The sequence below is a fragment of the Equus przewalskii genome, chromosome 1 (genome assembly GCF_037783145.1).
Source record: "Equus przewalskii isolate Varuska chromosome 1, EquPr2, whole genome shotgun sequence".
NCBI classification, from domain to species: domain Eukaryota; kingdom Metazoa; phylum Chordata; class Mammalia; order Perissodactyla; family Equidae; genus Equus; species Equus przewalskii.
Window position 1 is genome coordinate 84,786,553 of NC_091831.1, and position 22,631 is coordinate 84,809,183.

General features: G+C 49.4%; 1 protein-coding gene across 3 annotated transcripts in view; it reads left to right on the forward strand.

Moving 5' to 3' along the window:
- The window catches only part of GRID1 (glutamate ionotropic receptor delta type subunit 1), a 671,187-nt gene that overhangs the window by 499,923 nt on the left and 148,633 nt on the right, over positions 1–22,631 (forward strand). The gene's annotated exons all lie outside the window — the stretch shown is intronic.

The following is a 22,631-nucleotide window of genomic DNA, read 5'->3' on the forward strand; positions in this document are numbered from 1 at the left end:
AGGTTGGTAAATCGTCCATACTGAATTTGCTGTCTCTTTGGGGGCATAGAAAGCCATCACTTGGGAATATGCCAACTTTACACTTCCCCATGAGTGTGTGACTTCACGGGCACAGGTGTGTTGTCTCATTATTACAGCAGGCAAATGCAAAGTCTCATATCTGGCTCAGCTGCCTTTCCCAGCACACGGCCCTGTTGGTACCCAGCTGTAAATACTGGCTGCACCCCAGGCACTGGGTCAGAAGAAAAACTTTCAACTTGCCACTGCTTGATCCCCATCAAAGGTGGGTTGCGAGAAAAACATTTTTTGTAGATTACCTGAAAGCCATTCAATCTGTCCATCCTTTGGACACTCTGATGTCTAAAATCTGGTAAAGCTGGACATCGAATGAGCTTTCTCTGATGAGAATTGCTTTCTTTCATGGAGACCCATTTCAGCAAATATTTTTGGTGTGATGTCATTGGCTGTCATTGAGGGACCTGGTTAGAGAGACACTTATGAAACTCATTATTAACTTTATTGTGAGCACGATGAAAACATTTGTGGCTTGACTCACGTTTTCTCTCTAAGCGCCGATGCACTGGGGTTCACTCTCAGGGACAGAAGTAGCTATGCTTGTTTTTGTCCTATGATGTTATAAATCGAGTAAATGATTAGGTGACTGATCATATTAAGTAGCTAAAATGATGGGTGACAGAGTTGATATTTAAATCATTATGGCGGGCTGGCAGAGGCTAACCAAATAACCTCAGCAGGGGGAAATCTACAGCCTTCATTTGGGTAAAAACAATCAATCGGAACACCTGTGCTGACAGAGAGATTAATTCAGCGTTTCCAAAAGTGTGTTCTGAGCAACTGTTCTTCAAGGAGATGCTTCCCAAAGGAAGGGGGGCTCTGGGGAAAACTAAATACGGGAAACGCTGTGTGTTAAATCTGTCTTATGATGATTCACAGCACGCATTAGCATATTAAAAGTTTGTAGTAAAGAAATATGCTTAATTTTTGTTGCATCCATTTTTTCTTCCAAAGTTCATTCACTATAGGACTTCTGCTGTTGTCGGTGCTGTTACTCCTCGTAGGACCTTGTACTATTTGAGGAGTGCTCTGTTGAGTTCACTTAAGAAAATGCTGGGTTACATCATTCATCCAGGGCCAGTAAACTTGTCCCCTGCTAATAATGCTCTTATTTTTTGTATACTCTTCATTATCTGCCTGGAAAATGTTCTTTACGATAGTAGTAATAGTTACCATTGTGGGGTGTCTGGGACACATTATACCTTGTAGAAAGTTAATGTCAATAAGCATAACAGGAATGCTGAAAGGCGGGGCCCTGGAAAGCCCATCTGGCACCGAGGCTGGAGACCCGCATGCGACAGCTGGCGGTCCGAGAGCAGGACTCGGCCCTTCATTCACATCTTTGCTGGCCTTCTCCTAGGCCTGTGCTTGATTCTGTGCATAAAGTTATGAATGAGATATAGACATTGTCTACAAGGGCTTAACATGTGGAGGGGTGACAGACAGGTGACACACAGGGGCCCAGCATATCCCAGGAGCTGGGGTGAGAGACCCCAGAAAAGGAAGTAATTAATCAAGGTTCAGGTGAAGCTTGATTGAGGAGAGCACCCCTGAGCTGCTGGATGGACAGGAGCTGCCAGGTGGGTGGCAGGCTAAAGATTCTCAGCAGAGAAAGCACGAGGCACATCCCTGTAGCACCCAGTGCAAAGGTGTGCGGAAGGAATGGCCAATAGTTGCTTCTGCCTAAGGCACTGGGGTTAGTCCACCTGGACTGTAGAACTCTTGAGGAGACAAAGGTGGAAGATGGAAGATGGGCCTGGAGAGGCTGCCAAGGCCCATCCTCGGGGGCTGAACTAGAGAGTGGGCATGCATCCACCATGCAAGGAACCCTTGAGCTGGAATCTAACACCTGGCACTTGCCAGATGTATAATCTTGAGAAAACTACTTAGGAAGTTGGGAAAGGCCTTCTTCTTTACTTGTGACATGGGGATAGAAGTGGAGCCCACCTCATGGGACTTTTTGCAAGGCTTAAATAAGATAGCATGGGCTTAGCCCAGTGCCTGGCATGTCATCTCTGTTCCCTGTAGGTTACCTGTTAGGTAATTAGCTAGCTCTCCATTATGGAAATCCCTACTGAGGAATGGGGGGTCTCCAAAGGTGATGGGGAGCCACCGAAGAGTATTAAAAGGGTGATGGCATCATTGGGTTTCATTTTAGAAAGATCATTCTATGTGGTGAGGGGTTGGAGGGAAGAGAGACTGGAGGTGTGAGAGATGGAAGGAGGCCTTTGAAATAGTTTAGGAGAGAGATATGGGGAGTATGGATGAAGGCTCTGGCAGGGAGGCTGGAAAGGGCTGAAGGATTCAAAGGAATAAGTAGAAGGGAGACAGGACTTAGCTGCTTGGGAAGACGAGGTTACCGTTGATAATTGGACTTCTAGAAGCACACATGACTCTAGAAGTGGTCCCAGGACAGTATGTCTTATAGAGGAGAGGGGGTGTGCAATGCGTGGTTCCAGAAGGATGAGATTATAGGAAGACAGAAACTAAAGTAAGTTTCTAACAGAACTGTCAGAAGACAGCATAGGCTGCTTTGTGAGGTAGTGAGTGCCCCATTGTGGGGATATTCAAGCAGAGTCCAGAAGCTAGGAAGGGGATTTCGGTTGTCAGTGGGATTTGACTATCTAACCTCCAAAGTCCTTCCAGTTCTAGGTTTCGGTAATGCTGAGCCTCCCCTAGATTCTGAGGTAGTCAGTGGTTCCTAAAACCTTAGTCATAAAGATGGGGACAGATTTAAGCCCATACCACACAAATGACAGAAAACACGGTGTTTTCTTTTCTTTTGTGATGGAGGACCTTCATATCTGGATCCAGGCAGGGCAGCCTTTCATCCTTCATATTGCAAGCGTATTAACACCTGCATCAGGCCAAGCAGGTCCTTGGTGGCTCCAGCTCAGGATGGGGTGCCTGTACACCATTTGTGGGACCGCAATCTCAGTGCATGTTGAGGGCCACAGCCAGGCAGGTTGGGCTTCATATCTGCATCTCCCTGAAAATGCTGATACGGATTTCATCCATCGTAGAGTCTGAGCATCAGGCATATTTTCCCTTAACAATTATTTTGTTTGAAGGTAGATTTCTCCGTGGTGGGGCTCCCAGAGACCTGGACATCTTGACCCACATGGAACACCATTATCCATGGATGGCTAGTTCTCTTTGCTGCTGGGTGCCTGCCTTGGGTGGGAGTGGAGAGGAACAAGGATGTGGCAGAGCCCCGAAGCAGGCATCTGACAAGATCTGAGATGTTCTGCATCATCCTCATTGCTGTCTTTCTGATGGGCCAGGGCCTCGATTGCCCTCTGCTTTGCTGACTCCTCTTGCAGAAGCACTGCACGCCGGTTTAGTTGTAGGAAGAAGAGTCAGGCCTAGGATCACTGGGGCTCCCCCTGCCGAACTCTGGGGTGTTATTTCCATTGCTGCACCGGGGTATCAGGAGGGAGGGACTTCAACCGCGAGGAGAGGAAGACAACTTCCTTTGAGAAGGCCTGGGGTGGCCCTGCCTTTGAACTTGCCCTGTGGCGCTCGGACAGGGCTGCATCGGTGGCTTTGTGTAGTGAGGACGGTAACGGGAGACCAGGGTTCCCAGGCCTTCAGCAGCTCTCAGCTCGGGGCGTGAGCCGGATTCCAGAGCAATAAGCCCTGCATTCTGCCAGAGAACAAATCATTTCAGCAAGAAAGAGGCTTCTGGCTTCCAGGGTCTGATGACTTATTATGAAGTACAGCCAAGAGGAAAAATCATTTGCAAAATATTGAAAGGCACCTCGCCAGGGCTCCCTCCACTGGTGGAAATATCAATACAAGATTTATCTGAGGCCCCGAGTCCTGTGGCTTCATCCAGAGACAGGGACAACACTGTCTGCATTTCAGAACTGACAGCTACAGCTTGTTTCTCCTGCTGCTGCTGTGGCCGCCTTCGGGAGTGTCACCTGTCACCATTGCTCTCTGCTGGCACTGGCAGTGGGACACGATCGTCCAGCGGGCTGCGCAACGGTTCCAGGGAGGCAGAGCGCCCAGACCTGTGGAAGAAGATTTGGGGAAAGGCATGCTATGGTTTGGCAGGAAGTGGACAGGGAACTTGAGTTATGCACGAGCCCATAAATGTACTTCTCCCCTTGCCCAGCCCCGCAGCCTTGTCCGCTGCCCAGGCCTCAGGGACTCTGCTGCTCCCCTCCCTCTTTGTGCTGCCACCCTCCCCCCTGGCTGAACACTGGACCCTCCGCTCCTGCCTGCCTTGCTGCAGCCCCTGCACAGAGGCCCGGGGTCTCCTGGCTCCTCTTTTCTGAGCTCTGCCGTTGGCTTTTCATCTCCTTCTGTTGTTTTATAATCTCTTCTTTGAACTCTTGTCTCTCTTCTTAGATTTCTTTTCCCTCCAAGAGACCATGTTATCTGTAACTTCTTTGAGACCGGGGAGAATATTTGTCTGAACTGTTCATCTTTTTTTCTTCTCTCCCTAAGAGATAATTCCTTGTGATGGATATTACATTTTCTTGATCTGCTCTTTCTGATGTTCCTTTCTTCCTCCTGCCTGCTCCTCCCTCCCCCACCCATTTTGGGGGGAGATTCTGTTTGTATATTCATTGTTGCTTCCTTTCTGGTTGTCACTCACTCTGACCAACGCTAGCTCGCTGTTAAGAGGATGTGGGGAGGGATCGGCGACTGGGAGAGAGGGAGCTGGGGCAATCCTCCACCTCCATGGGGACCAGAAACGCTCTTGCACCAAGTTTCAATTCGGTTTGTCCCAGGTGTGTGTCTCTTCATAATTTTCAGGATTCGAAATTCAAAGGGACTTTCAGGAAATCACCATAAGATCCCCATTCTCCTTGTTTTGACTTGGGCTGTCTGCCCTCAGCTGCTTCACTCCTCACCGTCTGGGGCATCTCTCCTGGCTGAGGCCTGGCTGGAGGCCACAGCATGGTCTTTGCCTGCTCGGTCCCCTGTTTGGGGGCTGACCCGGCCTCTTCAGTAACATTACTCACTTCTCCTGTGGGTTCCCTGCAACAATCATCTGGGGACACCTGCGTTCTGCTCATTAGCATCTGTCTCTTTACTCAGGTGTGCTGGTCACGGTGGTTTAGAGTCTCTGGGGGTGAGGGTCCCTCTTTGTCTTTGTCTTTGGAAACGGCAGGATTAGAAGTGGGGCCGATTATGGGAGGCAGTGGAGTGTGCCTCCCTCAGGCCCTCAGGAAGAGCGGGACCAGAGCTGGCTAGTATCTCACCTCCGCTTCAGAGACCATCGGGGTGTGACTGGTATCTTGGAAAGCTTCCCTGATAGGAGAGCAAGAGCTGGGTTGCAAAGCATTCTGTGCAACCCACAACAGGGCTGGGTTGGGGCAGTGGGTGGGGGTGGGAAGGAGGGGCGTGAGGAGGAGGAATGACAAGCCGGATGCACCTACAGTGACAGGTGCCAGACTCTGTGAAAGCCCCATGTCTATCAGCAGCCACCTCTGTCCTCGGCCTCTAGATGCCCACTCATCGAGCAGGGTGGTGTCCATCCCCACGTGTGCCTGACCAAGCACCCAGCCACCCCCTGCCACGTGGCTCCAGGATAGAGCCAGGCCCAAAGCCAGTGACTCCAGCATGTTGTGGTCCCCTCATGTTGGGGCTTGAACCCTCCCCAGCTCATCCCATGTGCTGCCCCCACCTCTGCCAACTAGCCCATCCTCTGTGACAGAGCTTCCTTCCTGCCCAGCTCTCAATCTCTCTGTAATTTCCCTGTCCTGCCGTCTCCTCGCAGACACAGACCTTCTTTGTTTCTTGCCAGTTTCCCTTTTTCCAGGCCTGAAATGGGCCCTGGGTGCAGAGCTGGGTCTCCTGAGGACAATTGCCTGGTGACAAACTGCTGGTGCTCGGCGGACTGAATGTCGTCTCGGTTAATCATTCCTCTGCTTGGTCTCTATTTATTGAGTTCCTGCTATCTGCCAGCCATGGGGTTGGGTGCTGGGGAAATGACAGGAGACAGAAGGAGACACAGCCTGGCCCTCCCACATTAGTCTGGTGGTCGTCCGTGCTCCACCCAGTAGACGTTTTCAGTGGTGCTCTGAGTGCTGTCACTGAGAGGGGACAGGGTGCTCCAGGAGAACACACAACAGTGGTTCCGGCCTGGCTGAGGGCGGCGTCAGGAAAAGCTTCCAGACGCGGTAATGTTGAAGCCGAGGCCGGAAGCGGAGTCAGGCAGAAGAGTGGAAAAAGGAAAAGGCTCCTGCAGGTGGAATAGCAGGTACAAAGGCCAAGAGGCATGAGATGGGTGGGTGCTGCCATCCCAGAACGGGGGTCTTCAGGGTGGGTGAGGGGGGAGAGGAGCAGGGCCAATCGCCTAGACTCTTGGAAACACACCTGTGTTTAAATGAGGCGCAGGACCAGTCGCCCAGGCTCTCGGAAACACACCTGTGGGTCTGGGCTGTATTCCGAGGGCAGGGGAAAGGTTTGCATTTTATGAGATCACTCTGCCACCGCGTGGGGATGGTTAGGACCGGCTGAGGCTGGAGCTGGGGACGCTGCTGCACCTCTGCTCTGTACCTCTGCCACCCTGACAATGAGACCCCCAAATCGTGTGAGTGCCTCAAGGACCCTCCACCCATGGGCAGGTCTGAAGTCAGCCTGGGTGCTCCCCCTCTGTTATGAAACTTGAAAGTGGTTGTGCTTTAGCTGTGCCAAGCAGATCCATGAGGCTGTGCTGAGGGTGTCACTGGGAACCTGCCCGTGCCACCGGAGGGGCTGTTTGATACCAGGAATCCTACATTGTCCAGGATACTGCAGCAGAAGCTCTGCAGAACCCCTCTTCACCTCAGAGAGGGTCTTTGTCCAAAACCCCCATTGTCCGTAAGTTCAAGCTGAGATCCAGGGTGGGACGCGACTGGTGACTATTCCTCTGGGTTCGAGGTGCTGACGGTCCCTCTGTGGATGCTCCAGCATCTCCCCTAGGCCCTCGGGGCTGCTCTCAGCCTGCGCTGAGTGGCAGGGCTGCGGGGAGTGTCGGCTTTGGCAGGTGTCTCGGTCCCAGTGCCAGCTCTGTGGTTCCTGCTTATGCAGTCAGAATCCTGAAATTCGAAAATAGATCATAAATAGACATGTGGATGACCTAAATCCGAGTGGAGTGGGGCACCCTGGGGGAAGACGGAGCTTATTTATTTATTTATATCCTGCCTCATCCCAGAAAAGGATTAGTGGCAGCTTATAGAAATATGTAATGTACAACTGGAGGGGTTTTTTTTTTTTCCCTAATCAAGAAATGGGGGAAATCAGAGCACAGAGAAAATGAGGGCAGGGATGCGAGATGAAGATGGTGGAAAGATTAGTCCACAGTATGCAGGCACCCATTCTGCCTCCCACTGGCTGGGCTCTCCAGCCCAGTTGTGTTTCCCGGGTGAGGCCTGACTTGGGCTGGAGGCTCTAAATCACCCCAGCCTCTCCCAGCTGGTGCGCTTGGGTGCTAAGAACTTGATCACTTATTAGAGGTCAGCTCCAGATGCCCCTCATGTGCCTGGGGGCCTCCTAGTAGCTACAGGGAAGAAAGAAACAGTCCTGATCAAAGTGCCAGGCTGTCCTAAGGTCAAAGTAAATCAGATACGCCAAGAGAAGATGCACCTTCCCAGATCCTCAGGACTGGAGAAATCTTCAGTTGATGATGTATGCTTGGAAATAATTAGTGTTTGCCTTTTATCAGAGAATAAATTCATGTGACCAGCCAACAAATCCTCATTGACCATCCTCTGGGCTGGAGAGGACAACAGGTCACCAGGCCATGGCAAGAACACACGTAAAAAGGATTAAAGGTCACGGTAAATGCTAGAAAGGAAACAGGGTGGGTTCTGACGGTGATGGGGTGGCGCTGTCAGCTGGGATGTGTTTGCAGAGTTCTTTCTGAGGACGCCACAGACAAATTGAAACCTAAACGATGAGAGGGAGAAAGCCACATCTAGAGCCAGGGAACCGTGTTGCAGGCAGAGGAAAGGAGAGGGCAGAGGCACCAGGTGAGACAAACCTTGGGGAGGTCCGGGCATTGGTGGAGGTCAGTGTGGCTGCCATTGTGTGTCTTCACGGTTCCTCTCTCTGCCTGGGGCTCCCGGGGCCTCTGCCCGAGAGCCTATCTCAGAGACTAGTCCCGATGAGAGGCTGGGCCTTCTTGGAGGCACAATTGGCTCAAGAGGATTCAGCACTTCTGCCTCTTGAAGCCGAAGAGCTCATCAGTCCTGGGCCTGCCCTGGCTGGTCAGGGCAGCTGTGCTTCAGCAGGAGACTTCATCCTCTCTGTTCAGGACTGGCCCCACCTGATGAAAAAGCCTGGGAGCCTGCATACCTGAGGGTTTGGAATAGTAGGCTTCATGCTTTGGAGATTTGGGGATAAGGATTAGAACAGGAAACTGGGCATCCTCTCAGAGGAGCCCTCATCCTCCAGGGACCAGGTGGTTCCTCCAAGAAGTATCCATGGCTAGAGTTTTGACCTCCCGATTCCCTGAGCATTGCATGATAAAGAACTGTCTGTGGGGACCCTCTAGTCATTCCTCGGGCTTACCTGTTGCTGGGAAATACCTTGTCCTCAGGAGAGAGGCCAGGGGTCCATACTTAGCAGTCTATTTAGGACATGGAGGAAAATGACCTTGCCTGGCTCCCCCTACCAGTGAGACCTGATCATGGGCATTACATGGTACAAAAGGACCCAGATTAGAGGTCTCTTACTTCCATCTTATCAGATTTTGACTTTGAGGGAGAGCAACAGGGACATTGGGAGGATCTGGAGGGCCAATTGAGAGGCTGTCTGGGGTAGGACCTATCCCATGGGAGGCAGGGTCCCAAGATTTCCTCTGAGTGGTTATCCAGCTGAGGGTCTATATTCTGCAGATGCTCCTGGGGCAAGATTGGTTGGATGTGTTGGAAGTGCTAGCCTTCACATGTGTGACAGTGGGAATAGGGCTGGGAGCCTGATTGTTGGGGTGATGTGGCAGCATAGCCAATGCTCTTGGTTCGTGAACACATCTGTACTTCAGTTCTCAATCAAGAGGGCAGGGGCCAACAGGCAAACCTTTGGAGCTGAAAGCAAAAACTGGCCTGGTAGCAACTTGCAGATTTTCAGGAAAGCAGTTAAGTTGGATTCAGTATTTGTTGGTGAATGTAAGGAGCAGAGATAATAATCTAGCAACACGAGATAAGCGGTACAAGCCCCACATCAAGCTCTGGGGTTTCTGCCCTTGCAGGCATGGCTGCCAGGTCAGAGGAGGCCATATGGAACCACAGATCAGCTGGTTTACTTACTTTGACTAAGACTGTATCTCCAGGGAGTAGGATCAGCCTGCCATAGCTAAGAGTTTCCAGTGTTTTCAGATTCTGTTCAGCTATGTTATTTCCAAGCATCTCCCCAGAGAGAATGGGGACCATCTTTGCAGTCTGCCACACCCTCCTTCCTTTCTGGCTTGATGGGCCCACGTCAGTGTCCTCCTCTGGCTAGGCTCCCTGCACCTCCCTACCCCTAACCATATTCCATAGGGAAAGTTTGTCCCCACAGAGAATGAATAAAGCAAGAAAGCGGAAGGCTGGCCAGCTTCTGGGCATCAATACTTTTTATTTTTCTCATTCATTCATCAACTCTTAATTGGTGTCTAATGTCTGTCAGACACTCTGCTAAGGGTAATTAAAAGGCGAAATAATTTCTTTTTTTTCCCCATGAAGTTTATAGCCTTCTGAGGGTGACCGATGAGTAAGCAGATACTCACGATGTGATAAGTGTCTTGCAGGGTAATAGGAGATGAGAACAGAGAGCGTAACCAGTAGCAACTCCTGCGGAGTGATTTTGGAATGGATCCTGTGTGGCATAGGGACCCTTCTCAGACCCAGGAGCAGAAGTGTCATACACAGGAAGACACGTTGGTGGGGAATGCCTGGAAGATGGGTCCCTGGCTGATGGGTGTCAGCAGGATAGAGCATCCGAGAAGGGCTGGGCCTTGGCTGTAGACACATCTGTTGAGACTGGCCAAGAGGTGGTCTGGCCTGGGAGATGGCAGAGGTCCAGCTGATGGGGCAGTGCACTTGGCTGGGCGTATGCCTTACTTCATCCATGGTTCAAACAAATGGGTGGCCCTGGATGTCCACATGGTGGTAGATATCATTGATGCTGACTGGGCTCTGTGAAGGTAAGTAGAGTTGGTTGGACAGGAGAGATCCACGACATCAGCTCCCAGTTTTCCCACCCCAGGATTCAAAATAGGACTCCAATTCCTACAGGAGAGATGATGGCGATGGAGCAGCGCCTAGACTTGGAGGCCAGCAATGAGGGGTACCCAGTCCATGGATAAGCCAGGAGATGCTCAGGGGGTAGCCTTACCCATGGGACCTTTTATGAATGGAGTCCAGGTGGACAGCGGAGCCATGACTCAGAGGGCAATGCAGATTTCATGGCCAAGGCAGTCATAGGCTAAGTCCTTCCACCCAAGGTTGGCATTGTTTAGATCCCGGGGCCAGACTGGTATGAGGATGGGAACACTAGCAGGCCCAAAGGGGGCTGGGAGCTGCCAGGGCAGGGGAAGAAGCAGTCATATTTACCAGGCCCTCCTCCTCGCCAGGCACAGTCTGTCCTGGACACTCTCTGTCTGTGATCTCACTAAAACGTTCCGTGAATGGGAATGGTCTCTCCATCCACCCAGGAGGACAGCAAGGCTCTGAGAGAGTCTAAGTCCCTTGCTAGTGTCTCAGTCGTACTTGGTAGATGCTGTGCTCCAGGCGGGCCTGTGTGGCCCCCATGGGAGAAGGCAGACCAGACCTGGAGGCCCAGGGGAAGTCTCTTCATAACAGGAAGACTCAGTCCCCGTTTGTGCTGGGCCATGGCAGGAAGCCCAGGCTTGACTCTGCCCCTCACATGGGTGGCTGGGTTGGCTGGATGTGACCCCTAGGCAGGCTGAGCAAGAGGCCCTGCTGTCTAATGGCTGGTTTATTTCCAGATTGAAACCTTCCACCTCCCACTCCCCTCCTCGGCTGCCCTGCCCTTTGCAGCCTGGACCCTGGGAGGCCACAGTGACATCCAACGCTCACAGCAGGCTCATTGTACTCTGCACAAATCCCCTTGTCGTCAGCCGGGTCCTGGTGGGGGGTGGGCGTGCTAATCGAATCGGCCCTTTCCCCCTCTGTAATTACTGTAATCTATAACAATAATTACAGTCCATTTTAGTTTAGCGCCACTTATCTAAATGTGGATGTGCACTACTGAGATTGCTAACAGAAATAAGCCCCTGGATGAGGCGGCGGGTGGGGAGGGCTGTTGGGGGGAATGGAGCCTCACAGCTGTGGCGACCACCTTTGCCTTTGTGAGCCCACTGCTGCCCCTACTTTGCTCTGGAGAACAGCATGCCTGCAGGCGGGTAGGCTATGGAGCCATTGGAAAAGAGGCAGGATTGTCACGTCAACTCTAGGTGGAGTGATGCCCCAGGGAGGGGATCATCTTGGACCTGAGGCCAGAGTGACCACTGGAAGGTGGCCACCACAGTCGAGTTGCAAAGTCCTTCGAGGATGGGATAACTTCCTCTACAGCCAGTTTCTCAAATGCCTAACGCGATGGCTGGCACATGGTGGGGCCGAACGGTTGTTTGGCAAATGATGTAAAAGCAGCATTAAATAAAAAAAAACACAAAACATGTCCTTTAGGCTGATCATTGATCTAGGCAGCTTTCTACCCGTGAGTCGGGACTCAATGCCTCTGTGATTTGGGAAAGATGATTGCTCGGGGGAATAACTTACAAAAAAATATTTCATTTTATGTAGCATTGTGTAGTTGGGCCAGGGAGAGTGCACATGTGTGTGTGTGTGCGTGTGTGTGGTGTGAGTGTGATGTGTTGTATGTGTATGTGTGTGCACTTGTTTGATGCCCTTTCACGGCCATGTTTCTTTTTCCTTTATTGGAGGGAGCTAATCTTCTGTCTACTGTTTTTGCCCTGAGCCAGACAAATCTCCCAATTCGATTCCAGGGTTTGGAAGTCTTGGGGGTGGTGGTAGTTGTGGTGATAGAGAGTTGAGTACTGGAGGCTTCACTGTAAAGTCGAACGGGGCTTCCTTACTGACCACACTAGACACCAGGAACAGAGAAAAAGGCAGTCACCTTCCCTGTCTTTGGGGACCAGTCGAGACAGTTATTTCATTTCAGCCTGCAAGCCTCAGACTCTGGAGGTCATGCTTCCATCAATACGTCAATATGTCAAAATGGCTGAGTCCTCATCTACATTGCAGTGGGAACCCCACACCTCCCCCTGCCGCACACCAGGGGTTCTGGGCATCTCGGGACGCTTGCTTCCTCCCAGTCGCCCATTATTCTCGTCTCTTTCCCGCCTCCATGGATTTCATCTCACGCTCCTTTTATCTCCTCCTGTGGGTCTCTTTCCTTGGTGTTGCCCTGAACCACTATGGAACCAGACTTTTTTCCTTTGATCTACAAAAGTGACCCGAACACAGGGCTGTTGCTGAAGCAAGGGTTTCCATGAAGGTGTGGGGCTGTTATGAGACCAGCATAGGGCATTCCTTACCTGAATATTTAGCCTCTGAGTTTAAAAGCTTCTCCAGCCCAGTCAGGTCTATTTCTCATTCACATAAAATCCACAACCAGTGTTTCCTGATCGCTAGTTGTGTGTGTGTGTGTGTGTGTGTGTGTGTGTGATCTGCTCCTCTCCATCATTCTGGGCCCGGGACTGAATGACTGGTCCCAAAGCAACACTGGGTGAGAATATCCCATCTACAGATGGGGCAGAGCATGGGGGTCCCCATGGAGAACTGTTGCCAGGCCGAGAAGTGTCACCTGTCACATCTCATTGAGTAGAATTCAGTCACACGGCCACGCTCAAATGGAAGTGAGGCTGGAAATGCAGTCCAACTGTGTGATCAGAGAGAAAAGAAAAAGAATGTGGCAATCAGCGACAATGCCCTGCCACAGTTAGCCCTTCTGGTCACCATTGTAATGTGTCATCTTTCTTCCCTCACTCAGAACATATGCACCTCATCCTCAAAGGGGACTAGCCTAACATCCCATCTGGTGTCTGGATCTGGTCCAAAGGCCAGAAATTCTGGACTCCATCAGCTTACGATGAGGCTGCTTGTGCTCCTGCAGCTCGGGAGCTAAAACAAGCGAGCTGATACCGCTGGTTGTCTGCAGCCGTGTCCCCAGAGCCACCTCATGCACAGTCCTAAAACTGGGTTAGGGTAAATGCAGGGAGCGCTTCCTCCCAGGAGAAGGAAGAGAGGGAGGCACGCAGCAGCAATGCTGAGTCCACAGGGAAGCCCTCGTGAGCTCTTGGCTCTCGCAGTGGACGAAGTTCCTGGAGCTGAACCCGGTTCTGTTCTCCTGGGAAAGCTTCCTTGACCCATGTCCTCTGCGGTTCCCCAGTCTCTCCCTTAGAGGTTTGCCCTTTTCCCATCAGCGTCCATGGCCACGTCTAAGGTGCTGTGGAGTCTGCCTGTAAGTTATGGGTTTGAGAACTGGTTGGTATCGTTCGAGCTTGGGTTTGATGTGTATACATATGCTAACAGTTAAGCGCGAACTCTGCTCCCGAGGTGAGAGTCAAAAACTCTTTGAGAGAGAGCTGGCATGTTCTCTATTAAATTCTTCGTCAGACAATAAACCCTCCGAAAGAGTTCTTCCAACAGAAGGTCTCCATTTCTTCAACTTTCCTAAAATGTATGCTATTCTCTTTGCTAGATGTTTCCCAGCTCTTTTTCATCTGCAGCAGATTTTACAGAAGGTTTGACAAGACAGAGGGCAGTTACAGCATAGCCCCATACAGGAGTCCACATGGAAATTGAACACTGCATTCTCTTATTCTTAACAGGCTCTCACCCCGCTGATGCCAGGGGCACCCCAACCTCAGCTAGCCAACCCCCCCGACATGACGGGATCTCCTGGTGTGCCCTGGTCTAGCTATCCATTCTCAAAGGCTCACTTCTCTGGGTGCCCTTGGGAAGTTTTATTTTGGCTGAAGCAAGTGGCTGGTGGCAATGGCTTTATATATTTTTTGGATTGAAATGATTCTGGCCATGCTAGATGGAAGGGAACATCCGGTCAGTCCCGGATTGCTCATTTGTCTGTGCCCTGAAGCAGACTCGAGGCCGTTTTCTGAGGGGATTCCTGCCCCCACCAATGACAATCTTCAGCTTCCCTCATGACACACATTCCTATAAAGACCCGTGGCTTCTACCAAAGGATGTCACCTCTGCCTGGCTCTATTTCCTGCTAAGTCTCAGAGGTTACGACTCGACTGGCAAGCAGGGAGCTACACTCCAGGAGTCAGCTGGGCAGTCCAGGACAGTCTCGAGTCCACCATTGCTCTTTCTGTCCACAGATCAGCCACAAGAAACTCCATTCAGTGAGGATTACATAAAGGATGAGAGGTCTCTCCTCTCTTCTTGATATTATGAAATACGTTCTGAAGTCAGTCTGGGCATCTGAAGGTGCCACCCATAAATGCCCAGCCCTCCCTGAGCCCTTGGCAGGACTGGTTTGATCACCTTGTGCTTTGCCACCTAAGCGACAGCATCTGGAAAGCTGCTGTCTGCATTCATTGCAAGGATGCTGCTAGTGATGCTGTTGGCCACTTTGCTTCACTGAGCCTGGGTTTATGATCCCCCAGGAAACAGTCTTTTCTGATTATAATGCCAAAAACAGTTGCAATCCCCCAGAGGTACCTGTTTGTGCGCATCTTCTGGACGTAAGGAATGTGGTGACTAGCAGCGTGTCCCTCTTGGTGCCAACTCCCAGGAGGTCGAGAGCCCAGTGAGGCTCACCTGTTGGAGATGTGGAGACCATATGTGATTTCTAGTTAGGTTCCGGCTCCAGGTTATTTCCATCCTTCTTTATTTTCTTGTTTTCTTTTGATCCCATGTTAATGCATGCTATTTTATTGTAATTAACTTTGTAAGCTGTCCCAAATCTCTCCTGGAAGCTTCAGAAACACACGCAAACACACTGATTTGTACGCGAGTCTTTTCTACAGCAGCCTCAGATGCCAGTGTGACCTGTCACCCCTGACCTCATGACTCCACTGTAGCTGTCCTGGCCTCCTTGCCACTCCTTACATCTCCCAAGCATGCACCTACTTCAGGGCCTTTGTACTTGCTGTCCCCTCAGCCTAAATGCTCTTCTCCCTCATATTCGCTTGGCTTACTTCCTCAAATCCTTCAGGTTTTTACTCAAATATCTTCTTTTCAGTCAGCCTTTTTTGGTCCACTTTACTACAAATTTCAACACGCAAACATTCCCCATCCCGCTTCCCATATAACCATTTGTATTAATCTGCTGGGTTTACATATATATAAGATACATGTAATACTTTATGTAAGGCATTGGCTCATGAGAACATGAAGGCTGATGAATCCCAAGATCTGCAGGGTGAGTGGGCAAGCTGGAGACTCGGGAGAGCTGGTGGTGTAGTTCTAGTCAGAAGCCCACCGGGCTCAAGACCCAGGAAGAGCCGATGTTTTCATTCGAGTTTGAAGGCAGGAAAAAGCCAGAGTTCCAGTCTGAAGGCAGCCGGGCAGGAGGAATGCTCTCTTACTTGGGGAGACTCAGCCTTTTTGTTCTATTCAGGCTATCAACTGATTGCATGAAGCCCACCCACCTTGGGGAGAGCAATGTGCTTTCCTCAGTTTATGGATTTAAATGTGAACCTGATCCAAAAACACCCTCACGCAAATACCCAGAATAACGTTTGACCAAGTATCTGGCCACCCCACGGCCCATCAAGTTGACCCAGAAAATTAACCATCATACTATCTAACACACTGTCTATTTTGACTTGTTTTGCTTTTTGTCTGTCTCTCTCTGCTGGACTGTAGCATACAGGAGAGCTGTGGGTTTTGCTTGTTTTGTTTATTGCTGGGTCCCTGAGGTTTAGAACAGGGCCTGGGCTGCTTGCTGAGTGAATGAAGAAATTCTGTTTTCAAGCTGTCAATAGACAATGAGACCGTCTGTCCCACAGAGATCTTGTGAAGGACGTCGATTGCCAATAATGCAAGCATTTCCTTGGCAAGATATTATAATATCAATTCAGACTTCTCTGTGTGTGTGTGTGTGTGTGTGTGTGTGTGTATGTGTGTGTACGTGTACGCACACACATTTCTGGTCTTGGGTTAATTGTAAGTGTTGTAATTAGTGTTGTTGCCATCATTATCATTTCGTGCTATCTGTAGTGGTTCCCAGACCTGGCCAGCTTTTCAACTTATGAATGTCATGAAATTCTTAAAAGAATATTAATTTGGATTTGTTATAATTAAACTTTTAATTTATGCCTTGAGGAAGATTAATTTTGAGACAAAAGACTAACAAAAGTAGGTCAAACCAGTGCTCAACTATTGAGAGTTCCTTGCTTCGTGAATAACCAGCATGCTCTGTAAGACCTTGTTAGGGCCTGGTGATTTAAGATCGTGGCTTCTGAGACCAGACATACCGGGGTTCAAATCCAGACCCAACCAGTTACTGACTGTGTGAAAACTAGTTTGAACAAGGTTTTTTAAAATGCACAATAAATCTCTGTTTCTTTGCTGGAAAATGGAGACAATGATATATACTTTGCGGACTTATTAAATATGATCCTTTGTCTAAAATGCCTACCACAAAAACAGGCATGTAATAGTTATTCATTAAATGCGGGTTTTACTCAAGAGGTTTAAAGGAATGAGTTAGCATTTCCCGAGCCGAGCTTTCTGGTTGGGAGGGTTTTTACCTCAATAATCTGCCTATTAACTACAGCATACGGGCATTCTTTTATCCAAACTACATGCTCACAGGGTCAACCACCACTATATTACAGCTTATGTCATCAATAATGCTGTATTTTCCAAAAGCAAAGATTGTTCATTTGTCAGAGACGTGTTATAAAAAAATAATAGTATAGATTTCAGAGGACAAAGAATTAATTTCTGGCTGGGCCCGAAGTGCTCATGTGGCGTAGCGGGAGCACATAGATGAAAGGAAATGTTCTTCCCCAAATGATGTTATGACTCAGGAGTCCAGGGGAATTAACTTTTGTTTCTTTCTAGTAGAGGAAAAATTATCCTTGATTCGATATTGATTTTTTAAGATGGGGTTCTGCTGCCTTCACACTCAGGCTGAGAGCAGAGATTCAAATGCCGGCTCTTAATCCTACTTTTCATTTCCCCTTCTGGTGGGGGAGCCAGGAAGCGGTTCCCAGTACTCTGCAGGGACTGGAGGAAACACTTCCTGGGGAACAAGGTCCTTAACTTCCTTTGCCGTCTGCATTTGTAAGCAGGCACCCCCAGCCCATAGAATCACCTGCTGGGCCAAGCCAGGCATCTTGGTCTCTCTTCACAAGACCGCACACTCTGGAAATCACAAGAGCGACAAGTCTTTATTCAGCACTTACTGTATGCCAGAAATTCTTCAAAGCACTTTATGTGTAACTAGTTCGATATAACTAATTTAATCCTCCTAATATTCCTGTGACTTAGGAACTGAGGTTGACTTCTGCTTTATAAGAAGGAGGCTCAGGGAGGTGCGGCTCACCCAGGATCACACGGCTCAGGAGGGGTGGAGGTAGGGTTTCACCCAGACGGCCTGCCTCCAGACTGGGCTTTAAGGTAGCCGGCTCCTGGGTGTCTGGGAGACATGCAATCACATATGGTGCCTGCTGTGTGTCAGGCACCTTGTGCATATCAACCCTCAGTCCCCACAGCCACCCCCATAGGAGGGATTATCGTCCACATTTTACCCATGGGGGAACTGAGGCTGAGTGAGGTTAAGTAACGTGCTCGAGGTCACAGGAATGGTGGCTGGGAGAGACAGGACCTTAGCCTGGTGGTGTAGGATGAGAACAGTCTCCTGTCCTCTTGGAGCCCTAGTCCTCACAGGTTCTCCTCCCTCCAGCTTTCCCCCACAGCCTTCTTCAGGCAGACCTTGGTGTGTTGGTCTGCGGAGATCTGTTGGCAGTTGAAAGTGGGAATGTTCCAGAATCCCAGATGCTGGTGGCCTTGGCGTTGAGTCCATTTGACCTGTAGTGCCCATGGAAGCAAGGCACTGAGTGGACAGGGCTCTAGCAGACCCCCCTTTCCCCCATAGCAGATTTGCTCTGAGACCCTGGGGCTGAGTGTAGGCGAGGGACCCCCGACATCCTCCCAACCCTGTGCAATGACCTGAAGTGGAGCTGCTTTGCTCCTTTTGTTTCATCCATTCTTGACGTGATACCACTTGAGTTGTAAGAGAGGACACAATCTGGGCTAGTGCTGTGGAAAGGAGATGCAATGAGAATCTGCATAAGGCTGCACCCAGCCCTGGTCAGTGCTCCCTTCCTGTTCCCTGGCAGGCATCTTTCCATCATCCCTCAGATGCTCATCTGCAAACCAACGAGGTCCCTGTGCAAAGGACCACCTCTTTGAATATGGTGGGACCATCAAAGCCACCCACCATTTCCACATTTAACTTCCCTTTTTCCCTTTCCATCCTCAACTTGGCGGCTGCTTTGCCAGTGTCTGTTGTGTGAGATTAGCTGCTATCACTGACTGCTCGCTCAGGGGTAAACTGTTAGAGGACAGGCCTGGAAGGGGCAGTCAGGACCTCTTTAGATGATGTAATTAATCTCATCACATTTCCGCTTGTAGAGCGGCTAACACTGTCCAACACTGTCCTGTCTTTCTGGTATTCAACATGTTTTAATTAAAACAGGAAAGCATGGGCTGGGCCAGGAGAGGAGCATTGAGCTTGTCCTTTTGGATTTGTAGAGGAGTTTATCGCTCTGTTGGTCTCTGTCCTTCTGACACGTCTGGGAGTCCTGTCTGATGGGAGCACCGGGCCCGGCGCAGAGTAGGTGCTTAGGAAGCATCTGACTGAGCCAAGTGGCAGCAATGAAACCCTGGCCGGAGAATTCAGAAGGTTCCCACCTGGTAAGAGAGATTTCACTCCCCAAGGCAGGTTTTGGATTTTTCCGACAGAGTGAGGCAGGGGAACAAAAATCGAGCCTTGTTCTCATTTGATGTGTTCTATGTGCTGGCCTGGAGGCCTTCATAGAGCGAGGAACACCAGCCAATGAGACAAGGCTTTCCTGGGCTGGGGGCTCTGGAGCTGCACGTTTCCCTCACATGAAAGGCATCCGAGCTTTGCCACCCAGCTTTTCTCCAACAGCCGCTTGGCGACGTGCAGAGCAGGAAGAAGGAAAGGTATTTTACTTCACTGAAAATATTTTGAGAAATGACAACCTAAAAACATTTCTAGAAGTCTGTTTAAACAGTCACTCCTTCTCAGCTTTCTTAGATGCTTTCTTCCCCTTCATATCCCTCTAAATATCCTTTCCTGGGGATATTCTATTGCTCCATACTCCTCCCAGTTAAGATGTGTTGTGCTCCAGCTTCGACGGACTTGCATTTTCTTACTCTCCAGCTCAGGAGTCTTTCTGAAGTTCCTTGCTAAGGTCTTTTTTTCTGAGAATTCTTGGCTTCTTATTTACAGTAAGTTAAAATCCAGAATGTCAGCACAGCTTGCATGGCAGCATTGTCCCCGTGCCCTGAGATTATTTCTTACAGGTCCCTTCCATCTCACTAGAACATGAACTTTCTGAGTTCAGGCTCTGCATCTTTCTGATCATCACAATATCCCAATGGCCTACAGTGACTAGCAGAAAGGAGAAGTAAAATCCATTTTTCTGGTGAATAACAACATGGTTCTTGACAACTGGGCTCTGGAGTAACACTGCCAGGAGTCACCCACTGCCATCTCACCCTGGCTCCCTTTGGTGCCTGTGTCTTACCTCACTTAGCCTGCTGCTCCCTGACCCACAAGCCCCACTGGAGCATCACCGTTACCTCACAGGGGCGTCAGATGTGGGCTCTGCTCTCACACCTCCAGGACCCCTTCTGCAGAGCTGGTGCATGCCGTGCTCCTCAGAACCTCTCTCCTCCTCTGTGATAGCCCTGATCTCACCGTTTCCTGCTTTCATCTTCTGTTTATGCCTCTCTCATGTTCCTCAGGGGGCGTGGCCTCTTCTTGTCAATCCTGTAGACAGCATGGAATCTGGCACTTAGATGCCCAAGAACTGGTTAAGTGAGTGAGTCCTGAGATGATGGACCATGGACAGAAATACATTTGAGGGGTGGATACATTCTTTCCTCACGATGTTTTCCATGATGTCAGGTATGAACTTCTATGTACAAAAGTGTTCAATGATTGCTAAATGATGAGACTCTCTTAACTGCTGACTGTGATAGCCTGAGCTATGGTGAGTATTCTTCCCAATTTGTCTGGGACTAAGGGGTTTCCCTGGAGACGGGATTTTCAGAACCCCAACTGGCAGAATCCCAGGGTCAGTTCATCCTCCTCTCCTGAGCTGTGGCCAATTAAGAAGTCTCTTTAGTAGATGAAAGGCTGGGTATTTGCTACTGTAACAATCTTTGCTGCCTCCTGCATTAGTTTATAATTTCTATGAAGACAGATAATGAGATCTTCAAAGGAAGAAAATAAGACAGCAATAAGATGTAGTTTCCTGGGAGCTCTTAAAAATCCCAATGCTCAGGTCCCACCCCACTTCACTTAAATCATAAGTCTAGGGGCGGGAGCCAGGCATCAGTCTAGTTTAAGAACTCGAAGGAGGTTCTGATATTCAGCAGAGTTGGGACCCCCTGTGACATGGAATTGTGGGGACACAATTGTGAATGGATTTGTTGAGTGGACTGTGGGCAAACGTAGATAGTAAGCAGTGGTGGCAAGCTTGTAGTCTGGCTGGGAGAAATGAGGGGCCCAGGATGGAGTGGACCCCAGGTTTCTAGTAGAGAATTGGTCTTTACCCCACTACTGATGCTGAGAATCACTCATCTCCCTGGTTTCGAGGCTTATTAGGACAAAGGGCATGGTTGATGAGGAGAAAATGCCCAGCTGTGTTGTGTGTTGGACTGGAGAACTGGAGATGGAGGTGACACCACCCCCATCCCGGTCACAGTGGAAAATGATGAACTTTATTGATATGGGCCATCAAGTTTGCTTTTGTCCAGATCATGACTTCAGCTCCCTAGACCTCATTGTATCGTAGCCAAAGGTAACAAATGCACTGCCTCTTCTGGATTCTCACCATAGACTGCCTTCCTCATCCCTCTGTGCCTGGAACTCATGGCTCCTGAGCAGGCCATGCAGAGACAAGTGGGTTTAGGGCGCTGTGGACACAGCAGAGATTTGAGGGTTCTGCCAAAGCGTGGCTGTCAGCTTTGTCCCTGCCTCTCCTTGTTCAGTTTGGCTTCCAGTTCACAGAGCCATGGGCCTTGTTGGCCAACCTCCCCTGCCCTGGGAGAGGTGTTGGGCACTCTGAGACTCTGTAGCACCTGCTTCTTTGCGTAGGAGGAACCAGTGTGACAGCCTGACTTGGGACTATGGCCATTGTGCTTGGTGGAAGCCCGCCTTCTCGGCGTCTGGCCTCCAGGCAGTGGTCTCACCTCCTGCTGCTTGCCTCCAGCCACTTGATGTTGTATAAGCCCCAGCCACACCAGGTCATGCCCATTCTCTGCACAGGTGACCCTCAGCTCTGCCCTACCCAGGACCCTGGCGCTGTCTTGTAAATGTGTTTTCTATTTTTCCTTGTAAGTGGAGGGAGATGGAAAGCATTTCCTATTTATTAACCTTTTATATTTTATCTTCTATCAATTATCTGTTCCACGTCATTTGTTGAGGAAATCATAAAATTGATCTAAGTCTCACTTTTCTTGTTTATAAAACAGGATTGCTTTGAGGATTAATTATTATTTCCTACACATATGTTACGTGCTCATTCTTGCACCTATGGCGTCAAGAGCTGCTTGCTAAATCTTTATAGCCTTCCCTCAGAGCAGCAGAGGCCTTACCCACATCTTCTCCAACATTCAAGGCCCAGCGGTGTTGAACCATTTGTCCAGGACTACGGAGGGGTTAGGGCCAAGGTCAGGATGCACACTGAGCCTCTCAGCCTACAGCTTCTCACTAGCCACCTGGATAACGCCACCACCAACAGGAAGTATTTGACTGTTTTTTTGATGGCATAGAACTCAGGCAAATATTATTTTCAAAGTCCATCAGGTTAGAATTTTTTAAATTTGTAAATTCCTTGATTACATAATATATTCACATTGTTCAAAAAAAATTTTTTTTAAGTATGTAGTGAAAATTCTACTCCTACCCTGACAAATAGGGTAACTCCTGTGTGTTCGACTCCTACTTCCTCCCTGCCTGAATCCATACCTGATGTTAGTTTCTTGCATATTATTTTTTAAATCATATAAAAACAAATAACAATATATAGACCTTAACCTCTTCCCCTATTTACTGATATTCTTGCAGTTGCTTTCGTATTAGTTCAGAAAGCACTTTTTGATTCTTTTTTTACAGGCGCATTTCTACAGGTTTTTGGTTTGTCTGTTGTCAGCTGCTTTCCTGTGAATGAATAGAGCATGATTTATTTTACTGGTGCCCAACAGAGGGACATTTAGGCTGTTCCCAATATTGTGCTATTGAAAACATACTTGAATGAATACCATTGAACAGGTATTAATTCACACGTGTGTGAGAATAACTTTAAGATCAATACCTAGAAATAGAATTGCTGGTTAAAAGGATTTGTGTGTGTGTAA